This window comes from Myotis myotis, unplaced genomic scaffold (assembly GCF_014108235.1).
Source record: "Myotis myotis isolate mMyoMyo1 unplaced genomic scaffold, mMyoMyo1.p scaffold_m19_p_7, whole genome shotgun sequence".
Classification (NCBI taxonomy): Eukaryota; Metazoa; Chordata; class Mammalia; order Chiroptera; family Vespertilionidae; genus Myotis; species Myotis myotis.
The window spans coordinates 22,491,143-22,509,234 of record NW_023416379.1 but is presented as its reverse complement, the minus strand read 5'-3'; the positions used below and the strand labels follow the sequence as shown (position 1 = coordinate 22,509,234).

The 18,092-nt window shown below is 40.7% G+C and overlaps 1 long non-coding RNA gene across 1 annotated transcript; it reads right to left on the bottom strand.

Annotated features, from left to right (window-relative positions):
• Positions 1–204: 204 nt before the first annotated feature.
• On the bottom strand, positions 205–16,066 carry LOC118660268. The gene is made up of 2 exons (XR_004968856.1): positions 15,830–16,066; positions 205–1,697 (listed from the first exon to the last, which is right to left on the bottom strand). It is a non-coding gene; the product is annotated as an uncharacterized LOC118660268 (long non-coding RNA).
• Positions 16,067–18,092: the final 2,026 nt, after the last annotated feature.

Sequence of the window (18,092 nt, the reverse complement as noted above, 5' to 3'; positions counted from 1 at the left end):
ATATGACATCTCAAGTGATTTTTTACAAGAGAGCCAAGTCCATTCAATAGAAAAGTGACAGTCTCTTTGACAAATGGTGTTGGGGAAATTGGATATCCACATATGAAAGGAAGAAATTGGACCCTGTGTAGGCTAAAAAAAATTGATTTTTCCTTCCACCTTCTAAATTCTAGTTGGGCTAGTAATCAAATGAACAGAGGCAGGTTGACAGAAGAAAATAAAATTTTAATACATGTGCATAGGGAATTCACAAAGGCATGAAAATTCCAAAGATAGTGAGGCAACGTTGTATATATGATATTTTTGGACAATGGAGAAAGGGTGAGGTGACAGAGTATTAGATTTCAGAAGTGAGAATGGGCAATTTACAGGTAGATGAGGAAGAGCAGAACATATATGACAAGAACATTCTTGCTAAGCAACTCGGAAACAATGGGATAGAAGAGGTTTCTAACTAACAGACCCCAGCATGAAGCCTTCTTATTTACCATATATAATTCAAATTAGGCTATTCAGGCTAAGACGAAAATTGTAGTTATCCTTCCTGAATAGTTTTTTTTTTTTTCTTTTTGTCTGAACCTCTTGGGCTGGAAAAGCAGGAGAGTCAAGCATTCTTCCTGATCAATATCCCAAAAAGGCAGCTTCAGAGTGGCAAAACTTTGGTTCCCTCCAACTCTTATCTTACACTTTGTACAAAAAATAAATTGCAATGGATTAAAGACTTAAATGATAAAACTCTTAGAAAAAAACATAGGGGAAAGCTTCATGATATTGGATCTGGCAGTGATTTCTTGGATACGACACCAAAAGCACAAACAACAAAAATACAAATGAGATTATATCAGACTTTAATACTTTCTGCATCGAAGAACACAACCAACAGAGTCAAAAGGCAACCTATGAAATGGGAGAAAATATTTGTAAATCATGTCCTGATATAGGTTCATATCCAGATTGTATAAAGAACTACAACTCAACAACAAAAATCAAATACAGTCATATGCCACTTAACAACAAGACAAGGTTACATTCTGAGAAATGCATTGTTAGGGGACTTCTCCTTGTGTGAACATCATAGAATGCACTTATACACCCAGATGGTATAGCCCACTACTATAATTGTGTGTGCTATATTTTTATAGGACTGGCAGCACAGATTTACACCAGCATCATCACAAACATATGAGTCATTGTACTATAAATCCTGACAGTGGCTTTTCTTTTTGTAATGCAAGTGCCTGACTTAAGCTTGCTTGTTTAGGCATTGATTTCAAAGAGGCATCCACTTCATGGAAGGCAATAAATACATTGCCAAGCACAGACTAGATAAAGAGCCAGGCCACTTGCTGTGGAAATAAGGCTGTTTCACGGAGTCAAGAGAAAAGCATTTCAGGGACCCACACATAGGAGAATGTGTAACCATAAGATTTGTTGGAGTAGAAACCAAGGACTGTCCCCAGGTGCCCAGTGTCTCATCCACGACCAGGTGGCTTAGTTCCATCTTGCTGTGGAATAAGTCCTGGGCCTGGTGAGCATACGTGCCCACAGGGAGGGTCAGGATCCAGAACTGTAATGCCATCATCCTGGGCTCCTGTAGTCCAGCATGGTCTCTGCTCTTGGCTGCACTCAGGCTGGCGCTGCACTGCCTCACCCAGGTCCACACTTAGCCCGCTCTTGGGACCACACTTGCGAAAGGACTTGTAGAGACAAAGTAGGCAGGTTTAGGGAATAAAGAGGGTCCTTGGGGGAGGAATGCATATGTGAAGGACAGAGGTATCTCTGGCCTGAGCGATTATAAGGTAGATCAAAAGCAACCCTGACCTGAGCAGCTTGGAGATGCCAAAATGCTTATCTTACTTGTACAGAGGATAGAAAAAGGCCACAGGATAAGGGGGGAGACATACATTCATAGAGGACAAAGAAAAGTCACAGGATAATGGAAAGAAGGAAACATATTTTCACAGAGAATAGAGGAATGTTACAAGATGGGGGGTGGGGGTGGGGAAGGAGACAGGGGCACCACGTGGGCCTTTGAAACAGATACTATGTAACAAAATAACCAATGAGGAAAGCAGGGGGGTCCTAAATTGATGAAAGGTCCAATTAGAAAGGGTCAGGTTCAAACAAAGAACTGTAGCATATATAGACCTGAGACAAAGGGACACGAGGCAGGATATTTTTATTGAGAGAGAGAGAGAAAGAGAGAGAGAGAAGGCTTTTCCCACTTGGGGGTCCCCCCCAGCGGATCCCCTTTGGAGACACCCTTGCCCAGATGGAGTTTGTATATGCTTCCAATAAACTTCCCCTTTTTTATTAAAGAAATCTGTTAGTCCATGAACTTATTCTTCATCTTTGTTGGACAAGAACCTACGAGAAGAAGTCTGTACCCCGAACCTCACGTTTTACTTGGAGAAGTGCTTGGAGCTGTGCAGCTGCTACAGAGAAAGAATGCCTGCAAACGAATGGGCAAATGCTTGCTACCCAGAAGGGCCTTTGGTAAGCTTTAATTAGAGTATTTTAGGTTTGGGAGAGAGAGGCTTTCTTTCAAACTAACCAGCTATTTCCTAATCCTCTACCGGCTTGTGCGGGGTCCTACCCTATCCAATGCGGACTCCCCCCAGGTTTTCCAGGTTAGACTCCGCCACTTTATGTGGCCATTTTGGTTCCCTCTGTACATGACTCAAAGTTCTGCTTTATCGTCTGGTTTCTTACTGCACATGCGCTTACCGCCCCCTGTGCCATCTTTGTTTCTACTTCACAAGCGCCTAGAAAAGAAATTTTCCCCACTGTTGTCTTCCTCCCCCTGATAATCTTGCTACCAGGCAGGTGGTCCCCAGTGGCGATTCTTCCTCTCTGCTTGGGGGTTGCTCAGGGATTAAGACCCTGCGATGGAGGATGTGGCATTCCTCTGGGAAGCCTGGGATGCTATAACTTTCTAGCAAATCAGGCCCGATGTCTGATTCAGCTCTCTAGTTCATTAGGCTTAATGTTTGATTCCATTTGCTCCCTTCCTTTATTAATAACTGGCTAGCTACCTGCACTAACACCCCCACTGAGGCTTCTTTGTTTTGGAGATCTTGATTTTAATAACTGAACACTTGTTTTTTCCCCTTCCTACACTTTAAATTCCCACTCTTATGTTTTAAATTTAGCAATAAGGAAACCACAGGTCCCATGCTCCATCCCAATAAAAGCAAGACCCCAGGCCCCTTCTCTATCCCCCTCCCTCCCCTGCACTCAATCTCGCTGTGTGGCCCCTGGCATGCATTGTGTGATCCAGGGCTTATAAGCAATAAACTTTGTTTTTTCCCAAAGCTCCTTAATGGTTATTGCTCAAGGGAGCCTTGAAATCATAAATAAGGAGAACCACAGGGGTTGGTCCAGTCATAACACTGACTTAGAAAGGGGAGATGTCTGAGGGCCAGGTGAGTTGCCTCTAGGCATTTCTAACCAACAGCATTACTATCCACAGGCTGAAACAGGGGCAAAACAGTCATGTGCACTAGACTTTATGCAGGCTATGGTGTCACTAGGTGATAGAAATTTCTCACCTCCATTATAATCTTATGGGACCATGTTATTATACAGCCCATCATTTAGAAGAACGTTGTTGTGTGGCACATGACTGTAACCCAATTTAAAAATGGGAAAGCACTTGAATAAACATTTCTCCAGAGATACAAATATACAAATGGCCAACAAGCAGATGAAAAGATGCTCATCATCACTTTATCATTTGAGGAATACAAGCCAAAACCACAATGAGTTGTCTAAGCAGGCCCATTAGCATGGCTATTATCAAATAAACAATAAAATAACAATTGGCAAATAAAAAAAAAGTGTTGATGGGGCCTGGCCAGTGTGGCTAAGTTGTTGAACCAGGAGATGATGATTTGATTCCTGGTGGGGGAACATGCTCAGGTTTCGGGTTTGATCTCCAGTAGGGGGAATGCAGGAGGTGTGCAGGAGGCAGCTGATCAACAATTGTTTCATCAAGTGATGTTTTTCTCTCTCTCCTTTCCTCTCTGAAATCAATAAAAATATGTATTTTTAAAAAAGTATTGATGGAGCCGAAACCGGTTTGGCTCAGTGGATAGAGCGTCGGCCTGCGGACTGAAGGGTCCCAGGTTCGATTCCGGTCAAGGGCATGTACCTGGGTTGCGGGCATATCCCCAGTGGGGGATGTGCAGGAGGCAGCTGATCGATGTTTCTCTCTCATCGATGTTTCTAACTCTCTATCTCTCTCCCTTCCTCTCTGTAAAAAATCAATAAAATATATTTTTTTAAAAAAATGTATTGATGGAGATGTGGAGAAATAGTAATCCTTGTAGATTGTTAGTGGGAATGCAAAATGGTGCAGCCATTATGGAAAAAGAGAATGGAGGTTCCTCAAAAAGTTAAAAATAGAATCACCCTATGATCCAGCCAATCCTACTTTTAGGCATATTTCCAAAAGAATTCAAAGCAGAGTCTTGAAGAGGCACTTGCACATCCAGCAGCATTATTCACAATAGCAAGCAATCCACCCATCATCCAACGAATAGATAAAGACAATGTGGCTTCTACATACAATGGACTATCGTGCAGCCTTACAAAGGGAAATTTGTCGCATGCTACAACATGGATGAACCTCAAAGACATTATGCTAAATGAAAAAAAGAATCCTGGAACATAAGGACAAATCGTGTTTGATTTCACTCACATGAAATATCTGAAATAGTCAAAACCATAGAAATAGAAAGCAGAAAGAAAAGCAGTTACCAAGGGTTAGAGGGAAGGAGGATGTAGAATTGGTGTTTAATGGGTTAGTTTCAGATTTACAAGATGAGCAAGCTCTAAAGATCTGTTGCACAACAATGTGAATATACTTAACATTACTGAACCATACACTAAAAAATGATTAAGTTGGTAAATTTCATGGTATGTGGTGGCTTTTTATTTTTACCATGGGAAAAAAAAAAAAGGTGGTTGAAGCACATTCCTTCTCTTCTCATTAGTCTCCAAAGTTCAAAAGCACAGCCTAGCACAGTGAGTTATTTAATCAATGAAGTCTCCAGTTTTACTGAAAACATTGGTGATGACAAAAATGATAGCACTTAATACCACCAAAACTTCACACTTCTGGCCATCTGCTTTTCAGAGTAAGTGAATCTTGAAGACAAATTAACATGTGGCATATGAAAGAAAGGCAGAGAAATTGGGACTCTGCCCAGACCTTCAAAGACTAGCACTATCCACTCCATTTGAAAGCAGTTTTCTTACATACGGGCAGGTCCATCACATTCCAGGCCAAGCTATTTCTTTATATAAACAGTCTCCTGGAGTCCGATTCACCCCATGTTCCTCTGGTATAATCATTCAGCCTCAAGCACAGCAACCTGCATGCTTCTTTGACTACCTCGGATCACACTGCTTTCAGATTTGGCTTTCATGCCCACCTCATTCTTCCTCTGTGAGGTATAGAGTAGATTAGAAAAAGCAATAAAATGTAAATCTTTTTGGAACCACAGAAGTTGAGTACTTTTGTCAAGAAGCCTTTCGGCCAGGAACCAAAGACATCCTTGTCATTTTAACATAGAACAAGGCTGCACCAGTAGCGGCAGCAGGACCTGGGAACTTGTTAAAAATGCAAATTATTCAGCCCCACCCCCAGACCTAAGGAATCAGAAGCCCAGAAGGGGCCCAGGGATGTGTATTTCCACAACTCTCCAGGTGATTCTGTGGCCAGATGAAATTTGGGAGCCACTGATCTACATCCTTTACCCCTAGGGGACAAAGTCCAAACAGATCCTATTTTAAAAGTAGATGTGGAGAGAGTGACAGCAGGTGGCAGTGTTGGACTACTTCTGTCTTCCCCATAGAGCAGATTGAATTGCCACACTGATCATTTATCCCAGGTTATTTAGTAAAAACTACACTTCATTGCTTTTTTTTTAATTGTTTGTTTCCAAAGAGGACAACAAAACTTTTTTCTCTCTGAAAAGATAGAACCAAGTCTAAAGAATAAAATATACTTTTTTTTTTAAATAAACTTTTGGGACATTTAACTTGGAGGTATTTTTTAAGTTGCATTACATTGAAATAATACTAATGCCTGTCCTGGATCCTCTTAAATATACTCACATAGACTCAAGAGAGTTTTCATTCCTCCTCCCCACCCCCAGGCCACCCTGTACTTTTTCTTTTTCTATTCAATGCAGCCTTGACTTTGACCTGACCAATGGGCATACTGTGAGCTTAAGAAGAGTTTAAACCTTGAAAAGGGCTCACCATGGCACAAGCCAGAGTTGTAATCATAGCAAATGGGATGGAGTTGGAAAAGAACTGTCACCGCTCTAAGAGATCTCATGACATTTCTATGAGTTCACAGTAAGACAGTCAGGCTTTCCAGAGCCAATGATGCCTTTTCCCACCACGGACTCCACCCCCAGCTGCTTCCTGATCATCAGTGGCTACAGATTCAGCCGCGAGCCTTCTCAGACCCTTCCTGATCACAGACTTCGGCCACCGCACTGCACTTGCTCAGAGGAGCAGCAAGAGAGACCATACTGCACGCTGGCCGTGTCCCCGTTCCCTTCACCACACTCTTTAAGCACAAAGGATTTGTTTTCTTTTATTATTGTACCCTGAAGGGCTTTTCCTGATAAATAGCCCTTTGGCTGGCATGTATAATGGCATGCAGTGCCTTCTCAAAGACGAATGACTACTGCCAGTGACAGCAAAGACAGTCAGGGTTACTGCGGCCCATTACTGAAGCTCTGTTTTCTGATGTTCTTTTATCGTTAACATCAATTTGTTCCTGTCAACCATCAGAAGCGATGGGGGCACATCCCATGTGCGGGTGGCAATGTTTAGCGTCTCCCCTGGCAGCATGTGAAATATATTTTTCCTGATGCCGGTTACATACAATGTTGAGCTGCTGTGGGGGGCGGGGGCGGGGGGGGGGGGGAGTAATACATCAGTGCCTCTTCAGATTAGGATTCTATCTTGTCTCGAGATCACATTTCATTATTCCCCAAGCCAAGAGTGCATGGGGTCTGATCCACGGCCAAATAATGTGATTCTGGTACATGGATTGGGATTACAGGAGATAAAGTGGCCTGGCCATGAGGCGTACTGTAAGAACACATGTGCTTATTCGATTGCATCCCATGTCTGCTGCGGCCGCCTCCTGCCAAGACCGAGTGCTACTAAGCGCATACCTCCCCTCCGCTCCCATGTGAGTCACAAGTTTGCTTTCACTCCAAAAGCAAAACACAACAGTGAGAGAGGCCCAGTTCTGCTCAAGATCTACAAGCTGTCAGTTCGTTCGGGGACAGAGGCTGCCTCCCAGCTGAGGCAGCACCCCAATAATGCCAAGTGGCGCCTTCGGCCTTCTCACAGGTGCAAGCTATTTCTTCCTGAATGAATCACCGGTTTGATGCTCCTCTGAGTTCTTTGTGCTGCTCACTGTTGCTGACATCATAAACACACAGAGGCTGTAAAGCCTGTACACTTTGTTCCAAACTTCTCAAAGGAGCTTTTAGCTTAAGTGTCTCCCTCCTTATATGGTAATAACAGAGCTCTGAACCTGTATAGAGCCCTATGTTTGAAAGGAACATGGATCCAAAGGAAATATCACTAGTCAAAGACCTAGAGAAACTTTTTTATGTAGCCGATAAAAATATATTTAAGGCACGTATACCGTCAACCACTTTTCAAACGGAGTTATGTGTATGGGACCGCCAGGAGCACTTCAACATTCATGATTGAGATTCACTTGGTCCGAAGTGAACAATCAAGGAGCCAGGAATGGTTCTTTTGTAATTTTATCCTTCCATTGGCAATCACTCTTAGAGAGCAAGGAGGGGGTCTCCTACTTTCTTAAAGTATAGGGTGCAGACTTTCTCCATTAGAGTCTTTTTAAAGGTTTCTTCTTAGCCCCTACCACAGATCTACCGAGTCAGAATCACTAGAGTTTGGGACCCCAGAATCTGCATTTTTAGGAGATTCTTGGGTAATTTTTTTGGACACTACGTTTTGCAAACTGTTTCTCTAGGAGACTTTCAGATTACTGAGAACAATGGGATTCCCTGAAGAGTTGTCATGGAGTGCAGTGGGAGCCAACGCCTTCAATCAAATCCTCATACAGAATTGCACAAATGCAGGTGGTCGATCTTATGTGTATATCGTTTACCAACATACAAATCTCTCAAGGGCAATAATCAGGTCTTCTACTCACTTTCCATTTTCAGCAATGACAGTAACAATGCTACGGTAAACAAACAGGGCATGTAGTCTTGTCAAGTAGACATAAAACAAGGCATAGAGTAAGTATAATAAGGCAGAACAAATTATTTGAATTTATTGTATTATATTTGAAGGTCTGTCTCACTGGTATTCAGCTGGGCTCCAGAATAAGTCTCCCTGATTGCCTAACTTTGCTGAAGCCCAAGGACATGGCAAGGTTGATAAGCAGGTTTAACTGGCTATTGGCAAGTTCTGGTAAGAGGACGGTGCTTACACACTGAGCTGAAACTTGGGGTGATCCAAAAGAGGTACAAATGCTAGAAAAGATCTTGGTGTGTACGTGTCCAAGAAATGCTTGTGTAGAACTGAGAATTTCAGTGCGTTTCCCTTTTCACTGATTCATAGCTTCCTCCTCATCTCTATCCAGTTATTTTAGTCTTACTACCCTACCTATTTGCCCTAATGATAAGAGCCCAAGAAATCATAGTAAGACTTGTGGAACATGTCCAGTGGTATTAATTAAGAGATACAGTCACAGTGAATTCTATCAAGAATTACTTGCTACCATTTAGACAACTTCAAGCATTAGCTCTAAGCAGAAATCTCAAGGGTGGTTAAGTTTTAGAGAAAATCAAACACCCAAACCTCTAGGACCACTGTCTGAGGGCCTTTACAATTTCTTCTTTTTACTTATGGACACTGCCTCGAGTCTGTTTGTTGAAAAAATATTTCGCACATATTATTACATGCAGTTTCTAATGCCTCCCTCTATGTAGAATGCAAGCTCGGTGAAGACAGGAACTAAAAATATACTTAATACTCTTCATAGGCACAAATAGGTTATAGAGTGTAAGCAGCTCACAGACAGTTAATAATCACTAAATACTGAAATGAATGACAGCCTTGATCTTGGGGGGAAAAATGTAGCCAGGACAAAGTACTCATACCAAGAGGGGATCCTGGATGATTAGGTGGACACCTTAGGGAGGAATCAGTGGTACGTTACGTTATTGCTCAAAAAAAAAAAAAAAAAAAATCCAGAGGCAAAGTCTTACTTCTAAGGACTAGGCTGACTTTGGACATGGTGTATTTGGAAAGAAAAAAAAACTAAACAGAAAAAACCCCAGAAACTCCAAATGGAAGCAAATGGATTTGAGGCAAAGGTGATTGCATACATTCAACCAGCTCCTCCGTTTCTCCTGTGCCCGCTGCAAGTGAATGACCCCTTCCCATCCTTCCCATGGGAAACAGGTGCCTCCTGCCAATTAGGATTTAAAAATCAACAGGGGCTTCTTGAGAGAATGATGACAAGTCTAATTGCAAGAAGCAGCTGTAGAGCCCTTGGCTACATGGAGGCGGGGTTTATTAATCCCTGTTTTGCTGGGTGCCTGGCACCGAGCTGGGGTCAGCTCCCCTGTCACAGGGTTGACGCTGTAAAATGTAGGGCGATTATTTAATGACCTGAGCTCAGCAGGAGGGATTAGAGGGCCCTGCACTGATACTGGGGGCCGAGCATGTGAAAGTTAAGCAGACGCAAAGGCACTGTCTGTGCATCACTTGGAAGTGTTGCCACACGACAGAACATGAGCAGCATGCTCTGGGAGTCATTCAATCTTGCTGTTTTTACTGGCCTGTTGTCAGGACCCCACCCCTCATCCAGGCTGAGAACCTGGAGGTTCTTAGAAGTGTGGCCTCAAAATGGTTAGTGACGGTTGCTTTTGTAAACTGACTTATAGTACATAAGCCTAATTTGAAGAGACCAAAACAAAACAAAAAGATGGTCCTATAGTGCACTATGGGAATGGAATTGGCAAAGCAAAACAAACACAAAAATCTACGCATTTGAAGGGCCTGTGGAGACAGAAAGTTTAAAAAGAAATGAAAATTATTAACTTGCTTACTAAGATTTTTTAGCTGCAGAGCCTGGGAGCCCTGTGAGAGGCCCCAGGACTCGTCTATGCTGTGCTTCCTAGGCAGCATGCATGCAGATGTCTGCTCATGTGCAGCCTCATTTATGCTCAGGCGTCACCTCCAGGGAACCCTCCCTGCTCACTCCTTCTCTGTGCTTCAAGAGTACTTTCTTCCTGCTGCACACCAGCTCTTCTTGGAGTGCCTTTATTATTTGCTTGTATATCTGGCTCATTCATTATCAGAGTGCAGACTTTCTGAGGGTGAATGTGTGCATGTGTTTGTTTTTAAAGAAATATATATATATATATATATATATATATATATATATATATATATTTCAGAGAGAGAGAGCTAGAAACATCAGTGATAAGAGATAACCACCCACCGGCTGCCTACCATATGCCCCACACTGGGGATAGAGCCCACAATTCAACTTGGGATGTGCCTGACCAGGAATTGAACCATGGCCTCCTGGTTCATAGGTCCATACTCAACCACTCAGCCATGCCGACTAAGCATGAATTTGTGCATTAATTGTCTTATATCCTTATCTTCTCACCTAGTACCTGCCATATAATATGTTCAATCACTGTTTCTTTAAACTCTCACCTCTCAAACCAAGAGTTTTGTAATCTCTCTGCCAAAGCACTGCTAACAACTGCCAAGGCAAACATAATGCAGCCGTGCAGTTCTGCTGCCATCTAAGAAGTCATTCCTTTAAAATGCCAGTGAAGACAGGAAAGCCCAAGAAACATTCCTCCAGAAACACATGCAAACATTCATTCCGGAATGCCTTGGCATTCTCTCATAAGAATAGCTCAGAGAGAGCCCAGCAGAAGGAATATGAAACCAGAGACTAACATTTGCTCATAGAAACTTACAGGCCTTAATATAGGCAGTGATGAGAGTTCAAGGTCAGGGGGATTAATAGGATGAAGAGTTATCAGTAAAGAACTTCTACAAGTCCCATGAATACATTAAAGTCAGCTGTGGAAACTAGTCCCTATACCAATGAAATACTTTTAATCTAACATTTGCTGGAATCTTACTCTATATTACCTTTTGTTTGACCAATAGAGCCCAAAGAGGAATAAGATTTGCCCATGCCTAAGTTGCTTCCAGTAGGGGAGTAAAACACTGTACAATCAGCATTAATCCATGGAATTCTATGCTTTGCTAGTAGAATGGATTGCAAAGTGTAGGGAGATGGTTTCAGTATGAGTGGGATTTTTCCAGCCTGTGATAGGGATATAATCATGTTCAGAACAAAAGAAAGTTTTAGGAAGAACAGGGGGGAGTATAAGGTTTTATGGAAGTCCAAATGAGGTCCATGTGAAAGCCAGCGTCCAAATGAGGAAGAGGAGAGTGAATTCAATATCATTGGTGCCACATTGTCATACTAAGGAGTTTCTACTGGTCTCCTAAGAGATTCTGGGGACTTGTAAACAGATTTTCAATGGGCTGGCTCACATGGTATGCATCAGAGGGTGAGAGGAACTTCAGGTAACAATTTAATACTGTTAATCATCTTGGCACAAAGGAGTTGAAATATTTAATCATGAATAGTGCCAAAGGCATGATGTGAGGACAGAGATTTAAAGAACATTTCAGAAATAGCATTGATAAGCCTGGAGAAGAAAGAGAGGAGGAAGGGTCAATACTGAGTCCAAGGTTTGCAGTTTGGAGAACAAGATGGATGGTTATGGCATAAACAAAAATGGGGAATCCCAGCTGAATTTTGGACAAATTAAGTTCAGAATTTATAAAAATAAACTTGTAAAAAACGAGTGATTTTACATAGGAGTCTGAATCTATACTTAATAAAGAATGTTTCGTAAATAAAATACTTTAATAGAATGGGTCATTATGTAGAAAAACAAGTCTGCATGAGGAATACAAAATTAATGATTCATCTTATAATTTCAAATAATTTGTTGATCTCCAAAATACGAAGTTGAATTTATTGCTTAAGTAAGAGAGAACTGAGCAAAGAAAGGCCCTACAAAGGGCTTGGGGAAGAACTGTTTTGGGTGGGGTTGGTTCTGAGGCAAGAGAAGGTTGCTATAGTCTTGGAAGCAGGGTTTTGCGTCAGTGACAGAGACAAGAGTGGGTTGATTCTAGAGCAGTGATGGCGAACCTTTTGAGCTCAGCGTGTCAGCATTTTGAAAAACCCTAACTTAACTCTGGTGCCATGTCACATATAGAAATTTTTTGATATTTGCAACCATAGTAAAACAAAGACTTATATTTTTGATATTTATTTTATATATTTAAATGCCATTTAACAAAGAAAAATCAACCCAAAAAATGAGTTCGCGTGTGACCTCTGACACGCGTGTCATAGGTTAGCCATCACTGTTCTAGAAGCACGTTCACTAGTGTTTGTGCCACCCAATGGCTGGCTTTGAGAATGCAAGGCTGCCACTGATGGGTTGGCTTCAGAGCTGCGTTCTCTGCAGCAAGTCCTCATTGATTGATGAGGCAAGTATCAAATCAGCTCTGGTGTTTGCTTGTTACCACAGCCCTTTAACTTAAGTTTACTGATTAAATATGTTTGAAACTAGTTTCTCTCTTTAGTGGTTAGCAAAGCTCTAGAACTCCCTTTTTCTTGGAGCATGGGGAGTTTAGGTTTTTCTTTAATTGTTCTTAATGAGTAATGACCAAATAGTCCATTTGATTGCATTACTACTCTGAAAAATCGCAAAATAGAAAGCATTTCCATTTTTGACTTCTCATAACAATAACAGAATATCAGACAAGCAACGATTTCCAATATTGCCAAGTGTTTTGAATGGGTGTGATCTTACCAATTACTCTACCATCCTCTGGCCAGCACCTAACATATCTTTGTATTTGGCTTATTTTCGTGGTGCTATGCATTGTCAGGCTCTATGGAGAGGATTTCAATTTCAGTAGTAAAGGGAGACAACTAAAAATCAGAATGGTTCCTCACTAAATTTAGGGGCTGTGCATGTCTCTGTGTTGTGGGTTTTCCTTTGTAAATTATTGGTTGTGCCTGTCAAACTATTTGGATACTTTGAATTCTCAGGTAATTTTTGGTAAGACACCATTTGGTTCCCATGCAGCTGATGTCTGGAGCTATATGTGTTTCAGCTGTGGTTCTGGCCCCGCCAGGCTGACCGAATGCTTGCTAAGTGGATGTCTAAACAGATGTCTGAGCACATATGCCTTCTCTGCACCGGATTAACAGAAGGCCTGAAGTTTTTGGAGTCTACCACACCGTTTATATTGTGATGTAAGATTTGGAAGCTGTTTTAGTTATTATTTTAATGTGGCTGAAAGGGATTCCACTTCAAAAATTATTAAACGGGAAATAGCATTCAATTCCCGGTACCATGCCATATAGCTCTTTCACAGCCCTTCTCCCAGGCATTGTATTTGTCTGTGCTTCTAACTATCTCCCCACCCCAAACACCCTAGGGGACCAGGCCTCCTTCTTTTGCTTTGGTCCATGGCCTGGTAGAGGGCTTGACTGGTCATAGGTGCTCAGTGATTTTTGTTAAATAAATGAATTGGTAGATTTTTAATGCTATATGCCAAAATGTTTCTCAAATGCAAACAGAACTCACATATTCCTTTTATTATGCTCATTTCCAAGTTCCAGTAAACTATAAATACTTCCAAACAGGAAGAAACATTGGAAAAATCATTTTTTAAAAAAATTATTTAATCTTTTTTTTATTTTAAATAACAGTTGCCATATATCATTATATTAGTTTCAGGTATACCCCCAGTGACCAGACATTACATAACTTAATAAGTGATCACCCCAATAAATTTCTCACCCATCCAACATCATGCCTAGTTATTAGATACTAACTGTATTCCCTATGCTGTACTTTACATCCCCATGACTATTCTGTAACAACTAATTTGTACTTCTTAATACCTCCCTCCCAACCCCCCTCCCATCTGGCAACCAACAAAAAGTTCTCTATTTGTGAGTCTGTTTCTGTTCTGTTTGTTCATTTTGTTTTTGATTCAATTGAAATCCCCTTATTTTACTTTATAGGGGTTCCTAAAAAACAGAGTGGGGAGAAAAATAATTTTCATGGACTTGAGGGTATTGTGCCAACTAAAATAAGTCAGACAAAGAAAGACAAATACTGTATGATCTCACTGACATGTGGAAGCTAAATAAAACAAAACAAACACAAATTGAACTCATACATAGTGAACAGACTGGTGGTTGTGAAAGGTGGGGGGTGCAAGTGGGTGAAATTGGTAAAGGTGGTTAAAGGTACAAACTTCAGTTATAAAATAAATAAGTCATGGAGATGTAATGTACAGCATAGTGACTATAGTTAATACAGTACTGTATATTAGAAAGTTGCTAAGAGAGTAGATCTTAAAAGTCCTCATCAGAGAAAAAAATTTGTAACTACATGTGGTGATGGATGTCAATTGGACTCATTTTGATGATCATTTCACAAGATATATCAAATTGTTATATTGCTCACCTGAAACTAACATAATGTCATATGTCAATCATATTTTGATTAAAAAACAAACAAACATGTTGAAACTTAAATTAGGAAATAGTTCTCTTCATTCCTAATCCAGTGCTTTTCCTATCATCCCATGTTGGTCTTTTTTTTTTTTTAAATATATTTTATTGATTTTTTTACAGAGAGGAAGGGAGAGGGATAGAGCCAGAAACATCGATGAGAGAGAAACATCAATCAGCTGCCTCCCGCACACTACCTACTGGGGATGTGCCTGCAACCAAGGTACATGCCCTTGATCAGAATCGAACCTGGAACTCTTCAGTCCACAGGCCAATGCTCTATCCACTGAGCCAAACTGGTTAGGGCCCATGTTGGTCTTTTTATATTTATTTTTATTTTTTTGATCAGTCCAAAAGAGTTTCTAAACTTCACTTTTGTATCAACTTTATTGGACTATTTAAAATTTAATCTCCATATTTTCATTAAAATCAGATTTGGAGAACAGAGCTCTATGATTAGGTTTTGCTGATACTAAACCACTAAGATATTTTCCTAACGATTTCTACTTCCAGCTACTACTCTCAGCTTCTTTCCTTGTAGATAGCACACAAAACAATGTCTCTTAAAAAAGGAACTCTAATGATAAAAAGGGGGTGAAAGTTAAATATGTAAAGTAGATTTTAGGCTTGATCAAATCTCAAAATATCTTGTTAACCCATGGTCAGATATACTAAACAAGTAATCTCTTGGTTTTCCTTGACTAGTTAACAATATCACATACTCAATTAATTCCTTCCCTTTTCAGTCAGGAGCAAACTTTACAACCCTGGACCTCAGAGATGCAGAAAAAAGGAGAATGCCTTTAGTATGAAGGAAATAAGCTAAAATATAATGGAGTATATATTTTTGGCATTTTACAAGGTGTGAAAGGAATCATACTTTATAGAAATTGAATTTCTGCTGCTAAAGAATTTTGGGATAAATATTGTGTAAGTGAAAAAAACAAAGGAAATAACATACAAATATAAAAATGTCCATAACACCGCTCTCTCTGTCTAAAATGGACACTTGGCTATTGATAGGAAACCAACAGTAATAGATTCATGGGCTCCATTTTTTGCGTTAAAATGGATCACCAACTTGACTTGAAAGATCTAAAGCACATCCTTTCTGCATTGCCTAAACAACCTAAATAATTGAAAATAGGCAGTGGTACTTACTTGCAGACATTAGAATCCCCCTTCTCTGCCCATGCTGCACACACTGCTCTTGCCCCCTCTAGTTGGCACTTCTTTGCTTGAATGCCAGGAGCTGGGTGAGGATCCTTCTCTGCTCTTCCAGGCAGTCGGGCCCTCCTTCCTCTGAGCAAGCACACTTCCTCTTCAAACTCCCACCTCAGGTTAGACTTGTCTTGTGCCTGTCTCCTCACTCTGCTCTCCACCCTCAGGTGAGACTAGGAGCAATGTGACTTCAGGAACTGAGTTTTCCTTGGTTTTGTAACCCTAGTCCTTCCAGTGTCTGGCACCGGGGTGCTTAATAAATGCTTGGGAAGTGACTCAACAGCACTCCCAGGAAACTCTGGCCAATATAGCGATGTAGGAGCATTACCTTAGTTCTCACTAATAGAAGCATTACTCTTTCTGGAACATTATCAACACCCTCAAATCACCTGTGGCAGTCCATGCTTGAGGGCACTGTACCTTCCAAAGTATAGTATGGCATACTATTTTTGGATTTCTTTTGCTACCTTACCAAAAAAAACCCACGTTTTTATTTTTGTTGCTAACTTCCTTTAAAAGAACCTCCACAGCAGGAAAGCTTTATAAATAATGATTCACTTAACACTCACAACAACCCCATGAGAAGCATTGTTAAAGGCTAGAGATGGGACGTTGAAGGCTCAGGGGTGTAAGTAATTATCAGAAGATATCAAGAATCACTCTAGGATTTAGGCCCATGTCTAACTCTAAACCGTGTTCTTTCAAATGGACTCTGCTGATTCATTTCACGTTTTAATCTGTTCTAAAGCATCACCTAAGAGGAAGGTAGCCAGCCCCCAAGCTGGACTCAACTGACTCCCACTTCCAGGTATTGAGACCCTGTGTGGTCCTCTCCCATATTGTCTCAAGGTTAATACGTGTGACCTGGCAAAAGGTATGCTACTTCTAAGACTAGCTATAAAACACTGCGGTTTCCATTTGGGGCACTCTCTGTTAGCTCACTCTGTCTTTTTATCTTGGTTTTTCATTATGAGGCAAGCAAACTGCTGTATTGTGACTGGGCTTATGCTGAGGTCCACGTGGCAAAGAACTTAAGCGCAGCCAAGAGCCAAGGAAGAGCTGATTCTTGTCAATGATCATTTAAGTGAGCTTGAAAGAAAATGCTCCGGTTGGTCCAGCCTTCAGATGATGATAGTCCTGGCTTACAGCTTGACTATGATCTTGTGAGACCCCAAACCAGATCCAGCCAGTTAAGTTGCTCCCAGATTCCTGACCCTCAGACACTATGTGAGGTAATAAATGGTTGATGTTTTAAGATGCTAAGTTTCAGAATAATTTGTTATACAGCAATAGATAACTAATACATAGGGTACACAAGTAAGTTTTTCTCCATTAGCTTTTCTAACGTAGTTGGGTAGAGGGAACTTTAGTCTCTGAAATTATACCATTTAGCCTACTGCCTGCCTCAGTGCACATGATGATGGATAAAGACCTTTATTAGGCAGACTGTTAATGTTCAAGCCCTGTTTCTAGTGTCTCAGATATAAAGAAAAAACAGGCCAATATTTCTCTTTTTCTCAACTTAGCAATTGGGGAGCAAACATTCCCTCTTAAGCCCTTGAGTCTTCCCAAAGCTCTGGTAGGTGGTTATTTATAGCTGATTCTGAGTTATTACTGCATAACATTCCCACATGCAGCTTGCACAGTATTTATTGAGCAGCCTTTAATGATGAATAGAGTGAGAAACACCAGGCAAAGAATATGGTAATAACAGTACATAAATTTTATTTTCATTTAGCATGAAAACACCTGATTTCCTTCAACACTGTAAACATGTCACATTATTAGGCAGTGAAAGGCTGATGAATTTAGACGTTCATTTAGACATTGTTTTGAATGGAAAATGTACTTTAACTCCACTTGCCTACACTAATACAGATAATCTTATTTTTGTTTTGGTCTAAGTTTTAAAAAAAATCCCAAGAAGAGAAAGCAACTGGAAAGTTTGCTGAAGATGGGATTGGTTATTTAAAAAACATTACACTTATTCTCCTGAGAACAGAGGCAGCCTCAGGATACAACACTTTATGGTCACAGTTTGCAAACATCTGATGTTTTGTAGTTAATAAACATGATTAAAACTGTGTTCAGAAGGAAACTCTGATAGTCCATTTTGTTTTTAACCAAACACACAAATATGCATTATGTAAAATTATGTCATTCAAGAGGGGAATTTCAGGGAAGGTAACTTATTCCTAAACAT